This window comes from Triplophysa rosa, linkage group LG1 (genome assembly GCF_024868665.1).
Source record: "Triplophysa rosa linkage group LG1, Trosa_1v2, whole genome shotgun sequence".
NCBI lineage: Eukaryota > Metazoa > Chordata > Actinopteri > Cypriniformes > Nemacheilidae > Triplophysa > Triplophysa rosa.
Window position 1 is genome coordinate 14,141,175 of NC_079890.1, and position 14,824 is coordinate 14,155,998.

Here is a 14,824-nt window from a genome sequence, read left to right on the forward strand (position 1 = left end):
GAGGAGGAGCTACGTAAGGTTCACCTCTATGGGTCGTACTTTAATTTCCTCTCTTTAACTTTTGTCATGTTTTCATGACATTGTTTCTATGAGAAACAGTATGACTTACACTATCTGCACCCCTGCTTTCGTCCCCCTACCATATTAACTCTATTTGTGAATCATATAATATATAACATATATAATTCATTAATGTAAAAAAACGCTGATATGGTTTTTGCTTTGCCCTTACAGGTGTGATAAAAAATAAATAAAATGATCACCTATTAGCTTGTCTCATCTTGTTTATTCCTTTTAAATGTAGACTTAGGAGCTCCACTTCAAAAAATTAAAACGGAGTGTCAATTTGAGTACAAATAGGTAACCTTGTTGTCGACGTAATTTCAAACAGCGGCCACAGTGCGTAAGGTATGGTGTGTAGAGGATTGACGCTGGAGATAGGGGGTTCTTATTCACCTTTAGCCTAATTCTCTTTTACCTAATTCCATTACATATCAGATCAGGGAGGCATTTGTTTTCAATAAAATCAATTTAAACTTAAAATGACCTTTTATTCAAAAAGTTTATGTTAAGGGTACGTTGGGTATTGGGGTTTATTATCTCAGTAAGTTACCATCCTTTTAATTATTTGGATAAATATAATGATTTACACGGTTATTATTTCATAATGTTTAATGCACAACAATACTGAGGTGCAAATAGTATCTGCCACTATTTATATGTATCAATATAGCATCTAACTCCTATTTACAGTTAATCAAAAGAAAATACAGCTATTTTTGGTTAGTGTAAATAGCATATCGCTAAGAAATGCTTCCATATTCACTTAGTATAAACAGAACCTACAGCTATTTAAACTTAGTGAAAATATCATCTGTCACTATTTTCACTTAGTGCAAATCCGCTGCCAAATAAAAATGAATACATGTACAGCAGTATAGTTGTGAATATAATGTATAAGGAATATAATCTTGGATGGACTCATTACCTTTTGATTAAGACAATCACATGGATAAAGTGACTTTTTTTCCCCACGAAACTTTAATTGGTCAAAAACAAGACATTTTACAACACCTAAAACTCCATGACAATACAAAACCATTTACAGAATTAACCCAGATCTACACCACCAGTTAGCTTTTTAAAGGTCAGCATTGTGCAGGCAAGACACACAAATATTTATTTTATCATATACTTCCTGCATGAAAAACTCCATGTCCTGCATTCTCTCAAAGGTGAAAAGGAAGGGAGCCTGGATTTTATCCTGACCCATGCCACCATCATAGAAAATGGTGTCAATAAATAGGTCCTGCATTGTTATAGCCAACAAGGAATAATTTACATTTGCATTTATTCATTTGGCAGACGCTTTTATCCAAAGCGACTTACAAGTAGGAGAGCATACAGTATAAACATTTTGTCAACACGCTAAACAGTACCGTTAGTTTACAAGGCCATGCTACTAGGATTAAAGCTGGAGTAAGCAAAGGAGAGAATGAACAACAAGATTTTTTTTTTTCAGACAGACAGACAGTTATTGGTCAATGATCATCCTCTTTCATTTTTGTGACCTGTGGTAGGTGAACTTTCCCAGCAAAGTGGGTTCGGAACTCCTCCACCCAGTCACAGTGAGCAGAATCTGTTTCATCACAGCCGAGTCCTTTCTGCAAAAAGATTATAACCAAATAAATAACGATAATGAATAATAATGTCAAGTGTTGCTCAAACACTTATGAAACAGGAAAGGTAATTGCATAAACAAGTCAAACAAAACATAAACATTCCCTGTACATACATGGATTCTCGTAGCTGGGGTGATCTCCATGACGTCTGGCACAGACGGGGTGACCTCCATAACGTTTAGATCCAGTTGGATCATTGGTTTGGTGACTGACTGTTGGCTTTATAGAAAAAGTGACAAAACAGTACACTCTATTCCACTGTGCATTATTTATAACAAATGACCTGTATACTGAGAAATGCACACAATGAATATCTTCATTCAAAGTATAGTTAGCAATATCATACCTTGCCAGAGGAAATGCCTGTAGTAACTGATGGCATCACCACCTCCTCTTCCAGGCATGTCAAACTATTGTCATTAATAATTGTCTTTTAATAATTGTCACTCATACTAAATTGTCTTTTCAGTCCATTTTGGTGAACAAATAACCAAAAAATTGATAAAAACTCACTGCCGAAAAATCGAAGGGCTTTCCAAGAGTCACATACATGGCGTACTAAAATACAAAATCAAAACTGTGTGTGTGCTAAACACTGCATTTGTTAATATAAGATCAGAAACAATGGTATAGCAATTATGAACACTTACCATTAACATGAATATTCCACAGTCATTCCCTTGAAGCTGAAGTGGTGCACCCTGTTATTTAAGAGTGGAATAAGATCATATTGTACATACAGTGGGCTATATAGTGTACTATGAATGTATATGACATTTCTCTGCTGTTTCTATAAAAATACATAAATTCAATTATTATACGACAATAAATCTGGGGCGGTCACAACAAAAAATTGATCATACTGTATTATACCATGGTCAGTCTCAATACTGGATTCTTATTGGCTGGAAGGTGGTGTGCATTAAAACCTTTTACTGCACATGTAGTTCCAGTAAGTTTGCATAGATACTCACAGTGTCTTTCCAAAATCAATGACAGTTTTAACCTTATTAATTGTGGCAAGACCATGATATAAGCTGGGTAATACGTGCACATCTGTGCTTCGGGTGGTTCTTCATGTCCATGTCATGCATTAAAATAATTGTATGCACACTTAGACCTGAATTACCCCTTACGTTAAAACAAGCATTGCTAAAATAAGTGGTGTCCACGTGTTAATGCAAATAATATGAAATGAATCGGTTATAATATATACTGTTAACAGTAGCGGAAACAAAAATTAAAAATGCTTCGCTGAACCACAAATTAGCCTAGGCCTACATGTATTTGGGTGTTTGACGCTAGGGTCAACTTATGCACGCTTACACATTCAGGGACATTCACATTCATTTTATGTTTGAAAGTTCAGTGTTTGCATTCTGCCATTACCTCAAATTGGCTGTGACTGTCTGCCATCTTTCTTTTCACGCATGTGCTGCGATGTAGCTCCTCCTCGCTGGACACGTGCTCCTCCTCGTTGGACGTCTAGCGAGGAGGAGCTACGAATAAGCTCCACCCATTTGCTCTGCAGCGAGTAGCCTCTCGCATATAGCGATAGAAGAACCAGTGATCAGTAGCCCTGCAATTGGCTGGTTTTTACGTCAAAAGACGTAGTTACGTCTATATTTTTTTTACCGCTGCTTGAAGATTATGACAAATTTTAAAACCTTTTTAAAATGTCAGGAACACTTCAAACAATGCACAGACCGATTACTTTCAGATTGATTTAATTTTAAAGCAGTTGTAAACTATGGAGGACGAAACCTGCAAAAACTATAAATAAATAAATTCGGAAATAAATACATAAATATCTGTATACACAGGTTGCTATTGAAATATGTATACAAATGATTGAATGTTTGGTGAGATAAACAAATAATGTAAATAAATCAAATAAATGGTCGGAGAAATGAAAAAATCCTCTCATTAACATGTTGTGTTGAGGAAAAAATGAATACGGAACTACATAAAGAAATAAATGAAAGATTAAGGGAGAATCGTTACTTTGGGTTTAGCTTCTCAAACATTTAATAATTTGTTATTAATTATGTATTTATTTCCGCATTTATTTATTTATAGTTTTTGCAGGTTTCGTCCTCCATATAGATACACATGCATCGGTGGGCGGGTCTTGCCAGCATGCATTAACTTCAGGCTAAATGTTGCTAAGAAGCATGGAATCTAAAGCATAAAACTGTTCTCAATACACAACAGGACGATATAAACTGACAACCCTACAACATATACAGACAGACGACATACGGATGCCCAGACACACACAATGACATTTGCATGTCTTATGAGTGGAGCAACCTGTTCTAGCTACTGTTCTTTTCTGACTACAACAGGATCTAAAGCCATGTCACGCGTAGCTGTTAACTGACCTAATTCGTGTAAACATGCATTTACTCTAAAAAAAAGCATATGCATTCATTGAACCTAAGTTAATACTCATGCACAGTCAAACGCGCAAGACCCCCCTATTGATGCATGATCAACACCCTCTTATTAGCCTGTTGCGCCAAGGAAAAATAAATAAACGATTAATGGGAAACGGTTATATGAGTTTAGCATTTTGTTAAATATTTTTTCATTTCTCCGACCATTTATTTTATTTATTTACATTATTTGTTTATCTCACCAAACATTCAATTATTGTATACATATAAAGCAATATGTGTATGTGGCAAGGGGTGTGTGGTTTAGCGAAGCCTGCAGCGGGAGAGAGAGTGGGGAGACTAACGGTGAGTGAGTGGTGCTCACACAAATAACGAACACCTGTGCCTCATTCCAGTAACTGGGTGGGGAGGCTTAAAAGCCAGCGAGGCAGAGACAACGGGGAGTGAGACCGGAGCTGACAACTGATGTGTGCGGAGTCTGGACGAGAGAGCGACGGACTCTAGGAGAAAGGTTCGAGAACCCGAAGAGACTTCTTATTGTTTAAAGTTAACAGTGTTGGTGTATGCGCATACAGCGCTGGTGTTACGAAAGAGAAATAAAACGTTTAAGTCGTCAGCTCTACCCCGATTCCAGCCTCTTCCTTCCTGTTCCCACGAACTCTTGTTACACTGGTGCCGAAACCCGGGATGGAAGGAAGTAGGAGTGCTGCGGCCGGGGGGACCGAACCCGTCCAGTTCGCCATTTGAGGAAGTAATATCATCGCTCTCGGTCCTCCACCAGGAACACCACCGGGCGCTGCTACAGCTGAGGGAGGACCAGGATGTACGTTTCCAGGCTGTCCTACGGGCTCAACAAGAGGACCGCGAGACGTTCCGGAGCTGGATGCACCGGGAGGTTCAGACGGGGGCTCACAATGACCTGGTCCTCCAGAAAATGGGCCCACAGGATGATCCCGAGGCCTTCCCCGAGCTCTTTGAGCAAGTGGCGGACTCCAGCGGTTGGCCTGGGGATCAGTGGGCCCTACGCATGATACCGCTCCTTTCCGGAGAGGCCCAGGTGGCGGCGCAGCAACTGCCCCCGGAGAACCTCCTGGTGTACGCTGAGCTAAAGAAGACCATCCTGCAGCGGGTCGGCCAGAGCCCTGAGGAGTACCGCCAGCGATTCCGGTCGCTGGGGTTGGCGGAACCCGGCCGACCCTACCTGCTAGCTCAGCAGCTCCGGGACTCATGCCGCAAATGGCTGATGGCTGAGGGAGGCGACGTCGGGAGCGTCATCGACAAGGTGGTACTGGAGCAGTTCACGTCCTGTCTGCCCCGGAGAACAGCTGCATGGGTCCAGTGCCACCACCCGACGTCGCTGGACTCCGGAAGACCACCTGGTCGCGTGCCCTGGAGTCGGGGAAGTTTTACCAGCGGTCTCACTCCCAACACCGACTACCCGACCGACACCAGCTCCGCGGACCTCCACGTGGACGAGGGGGCTACGGGGTCGGAGCGGCCGAAGGAGGTGGATCCATGGCCAGGAGATCCGCCGGGCTAGAGACGCCCGGCAACCCCTACACCCCGCCCTACATCCCGCCTGCCTCGCCCTCCCCACGTCATTTAGCGGGCCCACTCCCTGCCGCCAGGGCGGCGAGAAGGCCTGGGCCGGCTTGTTGGCGCTGCGGGGACCCGGACCATTTCGTAGACCGTTGCCCGATGATGGACGTAGGGACCATGATCCGGGTCACCGACGAGCCACGAGCTGCCCCTGGTCCGGCTGGCCTGTAGTAAATGCCCGTGAGTATTGGGGGGGTACATACCAGGCTTTGGTGGATTCAGGTTGCAACCAAACCTCCATCCACCAAAGCCTGGTTCGTCTCGGGGCGTTGGGTAAAAGCCGCGAGGTTAAGGTGCAGTGCGTACACGGGGATGTGGTGAAATACCCGTTGTTGAGCCTGCCCATTAAATTTAGGGGGAAAAAGCATAGCGTAGAGGTGGCGGTTAATCCTCACCTCAGGCATCCGCTAATTCTGGGGACGAATTGGCTGTCTTTTCCAGAATTACTGGGGTTATTGTGTGCGGATGCCTCTTGGAGAAAGAAGCATGGTGGGGGGGTGTGCACACGGGCAGTGTGGAACCGGGTTCTGTTGGAGCCGGACTCCGGGGAGGCGCGCAAGATTTAGAGGTTGGTACTCTCCGATCGTGACGACTTCCCCCTGGAGCAGGCCCAGGATGCGACGCTGAAACGGGCATTTGAGCAGGTCGCATCCATCGACGGACAGCCGGTTCAGCCCACACGGGGCCTCTCCTACCCGTATTTTGCTATAAGAAAGAATCGGTTATATCGAGTGACCCAAGACACTCAGACAAAAGAGGATATAACCCAGTTGTTAATTCCAAAAAGCCGTCGGGAAATGCTTTTCCAGGCGGCTCATAGTAATCCCATGGCAGGTCACTTAGGGCAAGGCAATACACTGAGTCGCCTCATGGCCCGATTCTTTTGGCCGGGCATTCACAACAACGTGCGCAGGTGGTGCGCATCTTGCCGGGAATGTCAGTAGGTAAACCCACCGGCCACCCCAAAAGCGCCTTTGCGCCCTCTCCCATTAATGCAGGTCCCCTTCGAGAGAATTGGTATGGACCTCATCGGGCCATTAGAGCGATCTGCACGGGGCTATCGCTAGTGATGCGTAGTAGAGCCTACCGTTTACCTGAACACAAAAAAAAGGTGGTTCAGGCAGAATTAGAGGCCATGTTAGATTTGGGGGTAATAGAAGAGTCCAACAGTGACTGGGCGAGCACGATAGTTTTGGTTCCCAAAACCGACGGCTCGGTTAGGTTCTGTGTGGACTACCGCAAAGTTAATACAGTGTCGAAATTCGACGCTTACCCCATGCCCCGGGTCGACAAATTGTTGGACTGGCTGGGCTCTGCTCATTTTTAGTCGACGCTGGACTTAACAAAAGGGTACTGGCAGATCCCCCTAACACCAGTATCCAAAGAAAAGACAGCCTTCACCACGCCGTTCGGATTACACCAATTCGTGACTCTTCCGTTCGCATTGTTTGGAGCTCCGGCCACCTTCCAGTGCCTGATGGACCGTGTCCTCCGACCTCATGCGACGTATGCCGCTGCTTACCTAGACGATATCATTATCCATAGTAATGATTGGCAGCGGCATATGGAGCATCTGAGAGCGGTCCTGAGGTCGCTGAGGGAGGCTGGGCTCACGGCTAATCCGAAGAAGTGTGCGATTGGGCGGGTGGAGGTCAAGTATCTGGGCTTCCACTTAGGTCATGGGCAGGTGCGTCCCCAAATTGATAAGACCGCAGCAATTGCGGCATGCCCGAGGCCCAAGACCAAAAAGGAGGTGAGACAGTTCCTGGGGTTGGCGGGATATTATAGATGGTTTGTGTCAGGATTAGCGTGCGGAAGAACCCAAATGCAGGCAGGCAGTGGTGAAGGGGTTAAACAATAAATATTTATTTAACAAACACCAAACAAAAACCCACGATGGGGTATAAATCAGTAACAAAACTAAGAACAAACAGAAACCAAAAGACTTCCCACGTAGGGCAAAACAAGAAAAAAACAACTAGACTTATTAATCAAAAAGATAAAGACAAGACTAAACTAACACACGACATCCAAACAAGGCAAGACTCCATCAAGGTAACTCACAACAGACAGGGCACAGAACAAGGTACATACAACGAAATCCACGAACACAAGACAAAGAAACAAGAGGGTATATATAGGAAAGACAAACGAGGGATAATTAACACAGGGCAGGTGTGGGTAGTAAAACACTCAGGGAAGGATAACAAGGAAACGAGAGGAGCGGGGCCAATGACGAGACACTGGAAAGAACGCATATTATTGTCAAAAGGACAATAATATGTTTCTCTCCACACATAACCAAAGGCTTTGCCATGGCTCTGCTACAGGACCAAGAAAGACATGACTAAATGAAGCAGAGCCATGACAGGTTTGTACATAATTATTCGGAGCTCACCAACCCGCTGACTGATCTCACTAAAAAGGAAGTACCAGATACGGTCCAGTGGACGGAGCGGTGCCAGCAGGCCTTCACCAAACTGAAGGCCGCCCTGTGTGGCGGGCCGCTCTTACATTCTCATAACTTTTCTCTCCCTTTTATCCTGCAGACCGACGCGTCGGACAGGGGGCTGGGCGCAGTCTTGTCCCAGCTGGTGGAGGGGGAGGAACGGCCAGTGCTGTACCTGAGCCGCAAGCTCTCGAAGAGGGAAGCTAGGTACAGCACCATAGAGAAGGAGTGTTTGGCCATCCGGTGGGCCGTCCTCACCCTCAGATATTACATGCTGGGGCGGGAGTTCACCCCTGTTCGGACCACGCTCCTCTCCAATGGCTCCACCGCATGAAAGACACCAATGCCCGGATCACCCATTGGTATCTCGCTTTACAGCCTTTCAATTTCAAGGTGATCCACAGGCCGGGTGCACAGATGGCTGTGGCCCTCCCGGCAAGGGGGGAGGACTGCAGGCCGGATGGCTCCCCGGCCTGAGTGGGGCGGTGGGGGTATGTGGCAAGGGGGGAGTGGTTTAGCGAAGCCTGTAGCGGGAGAGAGATTGGGGAGACGAACGGTGAGTGACTGGCGCGACAAACGGTGAGTGAGTGGCGCTCGCACAAATAACGAACACCTGTGCCTCATTCCAGTAACTGGCGTGGGGAGGCTTAAAAGCCAGCGAGGCAGAGACAACAGGGAGAGAGACCGGAGCTGACGACTGATGTGTGCGGTGTCTGGACGAGAGAGCGACGGACTCTAGAAGAAAGGCTCGAGAACCCGAAGAGACTTCTTATTGTTTAAAATTAACAGTGTTGGTGTGTGCGCGTACAGCGCTGGTGTTACGAAAGAGAAATAAAACGTTTAAGTAGTCAGCTCTACCCCGATTCCAGCTTCTTCCTTCCTATTCCCACGAATTCTTGTTACAGTGTATTTATACACATATTTATGTATTTATTTCCTCATTTATTAATTTAGAGTTTTTGCAGGTTTCGTCCTCCATATAAGTGTAGTGGTTTGGAGATCATCCACAGGCTGCACCTCCATCACAGGTCTTCTCTCTTTTTTGATGATGTGTGTAGTGTAGCACATGCAACCGTACAGGCCCTGTCAGGTTCATTCCTTAGACTTTTTATACACTGAAATCCTTAATTCCTATCAGTTGCCCAAAGGTCATTTCATGATCCTGGCTAGAGCTGCAGTGTAACAGGTTTGCGTTAGGGAATGGTGTCTTCAAACAGAGTCCCATCATAAATGTGACTGAAGATTGTTGACTCATGCAGATTCAGGTCATTTTGCTTCAGTGCTGGTGATACTGTAGGTGCACATNATCTGGGCTTCCACTTAGGTCATGGGCAGGTGTGTCCCCAAATTGATAAGACCGCAGCAATTGCGGCATGCCCGAGGCCCAAGACCAAAAAGGAGGTGAGACAGTTCCTGGGGTTGGCGGGATATTATAGATGGTTTGTGTCAGGATTAGCGTGCGGAAGAACCCAAATGCAGGCAGGCAGTGGTGAAGGGGTTAAACAATAAATATTTATTTAACAAACACCAAACAAAAACCCACGATGGGGTATAAATCAGTAACAAAACTAAGAACAAACAGAAACCAAAAGACTTCCCACGTAGGGCAAAACAAGAAAAAAACAACTAGACTTATTAATCAAAAAGATAAAGACAAGACTAAACTAACACACGACATCCAAACAAGGCAAGACTCCATCAAGGTAACTCACAACAGACAGGGCACAGAACAAGGTACATACAACGAAATCCACGAACACAAGACAAAGAAACAAGAGGGTATATATAGGAAAGACAAACGAGGGATAATTAACACAGGGCAGGTGTGGGTAGTAAAACACTCAGGGAAGGATAACAAGGAAACGAGAGGAGCGGGGCCAATGACGAGACACTGGAAAGAACGCATATTATTGTCAAAAGGACAATAATATGTTTCTCTCCACACATAACCAAAGGCTTTGCCATGGCTCTGCTACAGGACCAAGAAAGACATGACTAAATGAAGCAGAGCCATGACAGAAGCCCCCCCTTTAATGAGCACCTCCAGGTGCTCACCAAGGGGTAGACGGACGAGACAAGACCGACTGGGTGACAGACAGGACAAGGCAAAACAAAGAAAATAAAATCAAGGGCAGACAAGACAACATAATAACAGGACTAGGGTGGGACAGTAAAAATAACAAACAAGGGTGGGGGGGTGGGGCCAAACAAGGGCGCATAGGGGGCAGTCCATGGGGGTGGGGAATAGTCCCAGTCCCCGGCTGCGCTCGAGGGCGCGGAGTCCTGGGGGACTTAGGATAAGTCCTGGGAGGGACAGTCTTTTACCCTGGGAGTCTCCTAGGGACCGGCTGGAAGGCCGGCTGGACAGGGCTTGACGCCGGCTGGAAGGCCGGCAGGACAGGGCTTGACGCCGGCTGGAAGGCCGGCAGGACAGGGCTTGACGCCGGCTGGAAGGCCGGCTGGACAGGGCTTGACGCCGGCTGGAAGGCCGGCTGGATGGCCGGCTGGATGGCCGGCTGGGACGCCGGCTGGAGGACCGACTGGATGGCCGGCTGGATGGCCGGCTGGATCGCCGGCTGGGACGCCGGCTGGATGGCTGGATGGCCGGCTGGGACGCCGGCTGGAGGACCGACTGGATGGCCGGCTAAATAACCGGCTGGGACGCCGGCTGGATGGCCGGCTGGATCACCGGACTGGATGCCGGCTGGATCACCGGACTGGATGCCGGCTGGATCACCGGACTGGATGCCGGCTGGATCACCGGACTGGATCACCGGACTGGATGCCGGCTGGATCACCGGACTGGATGCCGGCTGCACCGGACTGGACGCCCCTCTCCTTTGCCTCTTCTTCTTCAGCCGAACCACACGACTGGTGGTCGGCTGAAGGAATGAGGTCAAGGGCGCAGCTGGCTCCGGGTTGGACGCCTCCGACGAGGAACTCCAGGACTCCCTCCTTCCTCGCCTGCCTCGAAGGCTGACTGGTGGGGGAGAGGCTGCAGGGAGTGAGACGGACGGTGAGGTGATGCCCACGACTCCGATCTGGATGGCACGATCCTCCGGGATCGTGACCAACGGGGACGGAGACTTGGAGTGAACTGAGACCCCTGGCTCCGACCGGTTAATGGCATAACTGACCACATTCTCGAAGCGCAGGGGCCTCAGCATCCTCATCTCCGCCCGCGAGATTGGATCGTTTAGGTCACTGTTGTAAATCACTGTTAGCTCCGCCTCACCAAAAGCCATATCCTCTGCAGCCTCCAGGAACCTCTCGGTGTACTCCACCATGTCAGCCTCACCCTGACGGATGCTACAAAGGAGGTGAGCCTGGCGAGATCGGAGGACGTCCATAATGCTGCCTGCTGGGTTCAGCGTTGGTTCGTGGATTCTGTCAGGATTAGCGTGCGGAAGAACCCAAATGCAGGCAGGCAGTGGTGAAGGGGTTAAACAAGAAATATTTATTTAACAAACACCAAACAAAAACCCACGATGGGGTATAAATCAGTAACAAAACTAAGAACAAACAGAAACCAAAAGACTTCCCACGTAGGGCAAAACAAGAAAATAACAACTAGACTTATTAATCAAAAAGATAAAGACAAGACTAAACTAACACACGACATCCAAACAAGGCAAGACTCCATCAAGGTAACTCACAACAGACAGGGCACTGAACAAGGTACATACAACGAAATCCATGAACACAAGACAAAGAAACAAGAGGGTATATATAGGAAAGACAAACGAGGGATAATTAACACAGGGCAGGTGTGGGTAGTAAAACACTCAGGGAAGGATAACAAGGAAACGAGAGTAGTGGGGCCAATGACGAGACACTGGAAAGAACGCATATTATTGTCAAAAGGACAATAATATGTTTCTCTCCACACATAACCAAAGGCTTTGCCATGGCTCTGCTACAGGACCAAGAAAGACATGACTAAATGAAGCAGAGCCATGACAGGTTTGTACATAATTATTCGGAGCTCACCAACCCGCTGACTGATCTCACTAAAAAGGAAGTACCAGATACGGTCCAGTGGACGGAGCGGTGCCAGCAGGCCTTCACCAAACTGAAGGCCGCCCTGTGTGGCGGGCCGCTCTTACATTCTCATAACTTTTCTCTCCCTTTTATCCTGCAGACCGACGCGTCGGACAGGGGGCTGGGCGCAGTCTTGTCCCAGCTGGTGGAGGGGGAGGAACGGCCAGTGCTGTACCTGAGCCGCAAGCTCTCGAAGAGGGAAGCTAGGTACAGCACCATAGAGAAGGAGTGTTTGGCCATCCGGTGGGCCGTCCTCACCCTCAGATATTACATGCTGGGGCGGGAGTTCACCCCTGTTCGGACCACGCTCCTCTCCAATGGCTCCACCGCATGAAAGACACCAATGCCCGGATCACCCATTGGTATCTCGCTTTACAGCCTTTCAATTTCAAGGTGATCCACAGGCCGGGTGCACAGATGGCTGTGGCCCTCCCGGCAAGGGGGGAGGACTGCAGGCCGGATGGCTCCCCGGCCTGAGTGGGGCGGTGGGGGTATGTGGCAAGGGGGGAGTGGTTTAGCGAAGCCTGTAGCGGGAGAGAGATTGGGGAGACGAACGGTGAGTGACTGGCGCGACAAACGGTGAGTGAGTGGCGCTCGCACAAATAACGAACACCTGTGCCTCATTCCAGTAACTGGCGTGGGGAGGCTTAAAAGCCAGCGAGGCAGAGACAACAGGGAGAGAGACCGGAGCTGACGACTGATGTGTGCGGTGTCTGGACGAGAGAGCGACGGACTCTAGAAGAAAGGCTCGAGAACCCGAAGAGACTTCTTATTGTTTAAAATTAACAGTGTTGGTGTGTGCGCGTACAGCGCTGGTGTTACGAAAGAGAAATAAAACGTTTAAGTAGTCAGCTCTACCCCGATTCCAGCTTCTTCCTTCCTATTCCCACGAATTCTTGTTACAGTGTATTTATACACATATTTATGTATTTATTTCCTCATTTATTAATTTAGAGTTTTTGCAGGTTTCGTCCTCCATATAAGTGTAGTGGTTTGGAGATCATCCACAGGCTGCACCTCCATCACAGGTCTTCTCTCTTTTTTGATGATGTGTGTAGTGTAGCACATGCAACCGTACAGGCCCTGTCAGGTTCATTCCTTAGACTTTTTATACACTGAAATCCTTAATTCCTATCAGTTGCCCAAAGGTCATTTCATGATCCTGGCTAGAGCTGCAGTGTAACAGGTTTGCGTTAGGGAATGGTGTCTTCAAACAGAGTCCCATCATAAATGTGACTGAAGATTGTTGACTCATGCAGATTCAGGTCATTTTGCTTCAGTGCTGGTGATACTGTAGGTGCACATTAGGTCACACGCCATCTAAGAGATTTAATCAGTTAGCTTCCTTATTGATTAAATTCCTTTTTGCTTAATACTATTACTAACATTAAAATTTATATTACCTGCAAATATTATAATATATTTTCAGAAAATAACCTGAGGTCACAGAGGCCTATGATGTCTATGACATAAATCAAGAGTTAGACACATAGCCTACTCATTGACATGATCCCCAGATAGCACAATCCATCTGGTTTATGTCTATTTGACGTTTGCATTTAATTCAATTCAATTCAATTTTATTTATATAGCGCTTTTCACAATGTGCATTGTTCCAAAGCAGCTTTACAGGAGCAAATAAGAAAAACACAGAAAGGTAAAACACAGCACAGAGCATGGTGTTTATAGACCAAGCAAGATCATTATAATAAATAATATCTAATAAATAAATGAATAAATAAATAAATAAATGCAGTCTCCCGGTGAGCAAGCCAACACCGCACTGCTCTGCTGTGGCGAGGAACCCAAACTCCAATGTTGAATAATGGAGAAAAAAAAACCTCGGGAGAAACCAGGCTCAGCCGGGAGGTCCAGATCTCCTCTGACGTGTCATAGCTGCACTCAGTGACCCCGACCAAAGCCACCGAGCAACTTCCACGAAGAACAGGGAGAGCCCACGAGCCGCGACCCAAGAAGCCCCACCCGCCGAAACCGTGCAGGTCCAACCTGGTCCCATTCCGCGATCAACAACAGAGGAACAACCAGGGAAAAATAGTAATGGCATAATTAACTTTATTCCTCTGTTGTCTGACATCGACCACAAAACAAGACCTTTTACATCTGCAAGACATCTTAAATACATAGTTTGCTCATCTGCAATACGTCTCGGAGACGTCTGAACATCTGTAATACGTCTGCTAAAGATCTGGAGATCTGCTGCTTAAAAACATCTGCTAAACATTTTAGAAAGAGCTGTTGTACATCCATTCTAAATCATAAACATCTTACAGACATCTTCTAGATGTCTATATGACGTCTGACAGCAGACACCTCAGAGACGTATTGCAGATGAGCAAACGATGTATTGTAGATGTCTTGCAGATGTAAATGCAGACGTCAAATAGACGTAAACCAGATGTATGTGTGCTATCAGGGTCATGACTAGATATTCTTTAGTTCCCTTAAATAATATTTATTGGAATAAAAAACAGTGTTACAAGCTAGGGTCTTAAGAATCTTAAATACCACAAATTTGCAAATGGCAAGACAGACTGTCTTTTTATAAAATCCCTTTTTTATGAAGGTCCAACAAATTAATATGGCAAATATCTCATTCACAAGAAAAAAACGATATTTGATTTATTTATTCATTC

The 14,824-nt window shown here is 46.6% G+C and overlaps 1 long non-coding RNA gene across 3 annotated transcripts; it reads right to left on the reverse strand.

Moving 5' to 3' along the window:
• Positions 1 to 1,032: 1,032 nt before the first annotated feature.
• LOC130558518 (uncharacterized) lies at positions 1,033 to 3,351 on the reverse strand. Of its 3 annotated transcripts, XR_008963434.1 has the most exons (4): positions 3,072 to 3,351; positions 2,333 to 2,383; positions 1,796 to 2,240; positions 1,033 to 1,664 (listed from the first exon to the last, which is right to left on the reverse strand). It is a non-coding gene; the product is annotated as an uncharacterized LOC130558518 (long non-coding RNA). The 3 variants fall into 3 exon arrangements; XR_008963433.1 differs by having other exon boundaries at positions 1,796 to 2,383; XR_008963436.1 differs by lacking the exon at positions 3,072 to 3,351 and having other exon boundaries at positions 1,796 to 2,092; positions 2,196 to 3,061.
• Between the last annotated feature and the right edge of the window lie 11,473 nt (positions 3,352 to 14,824).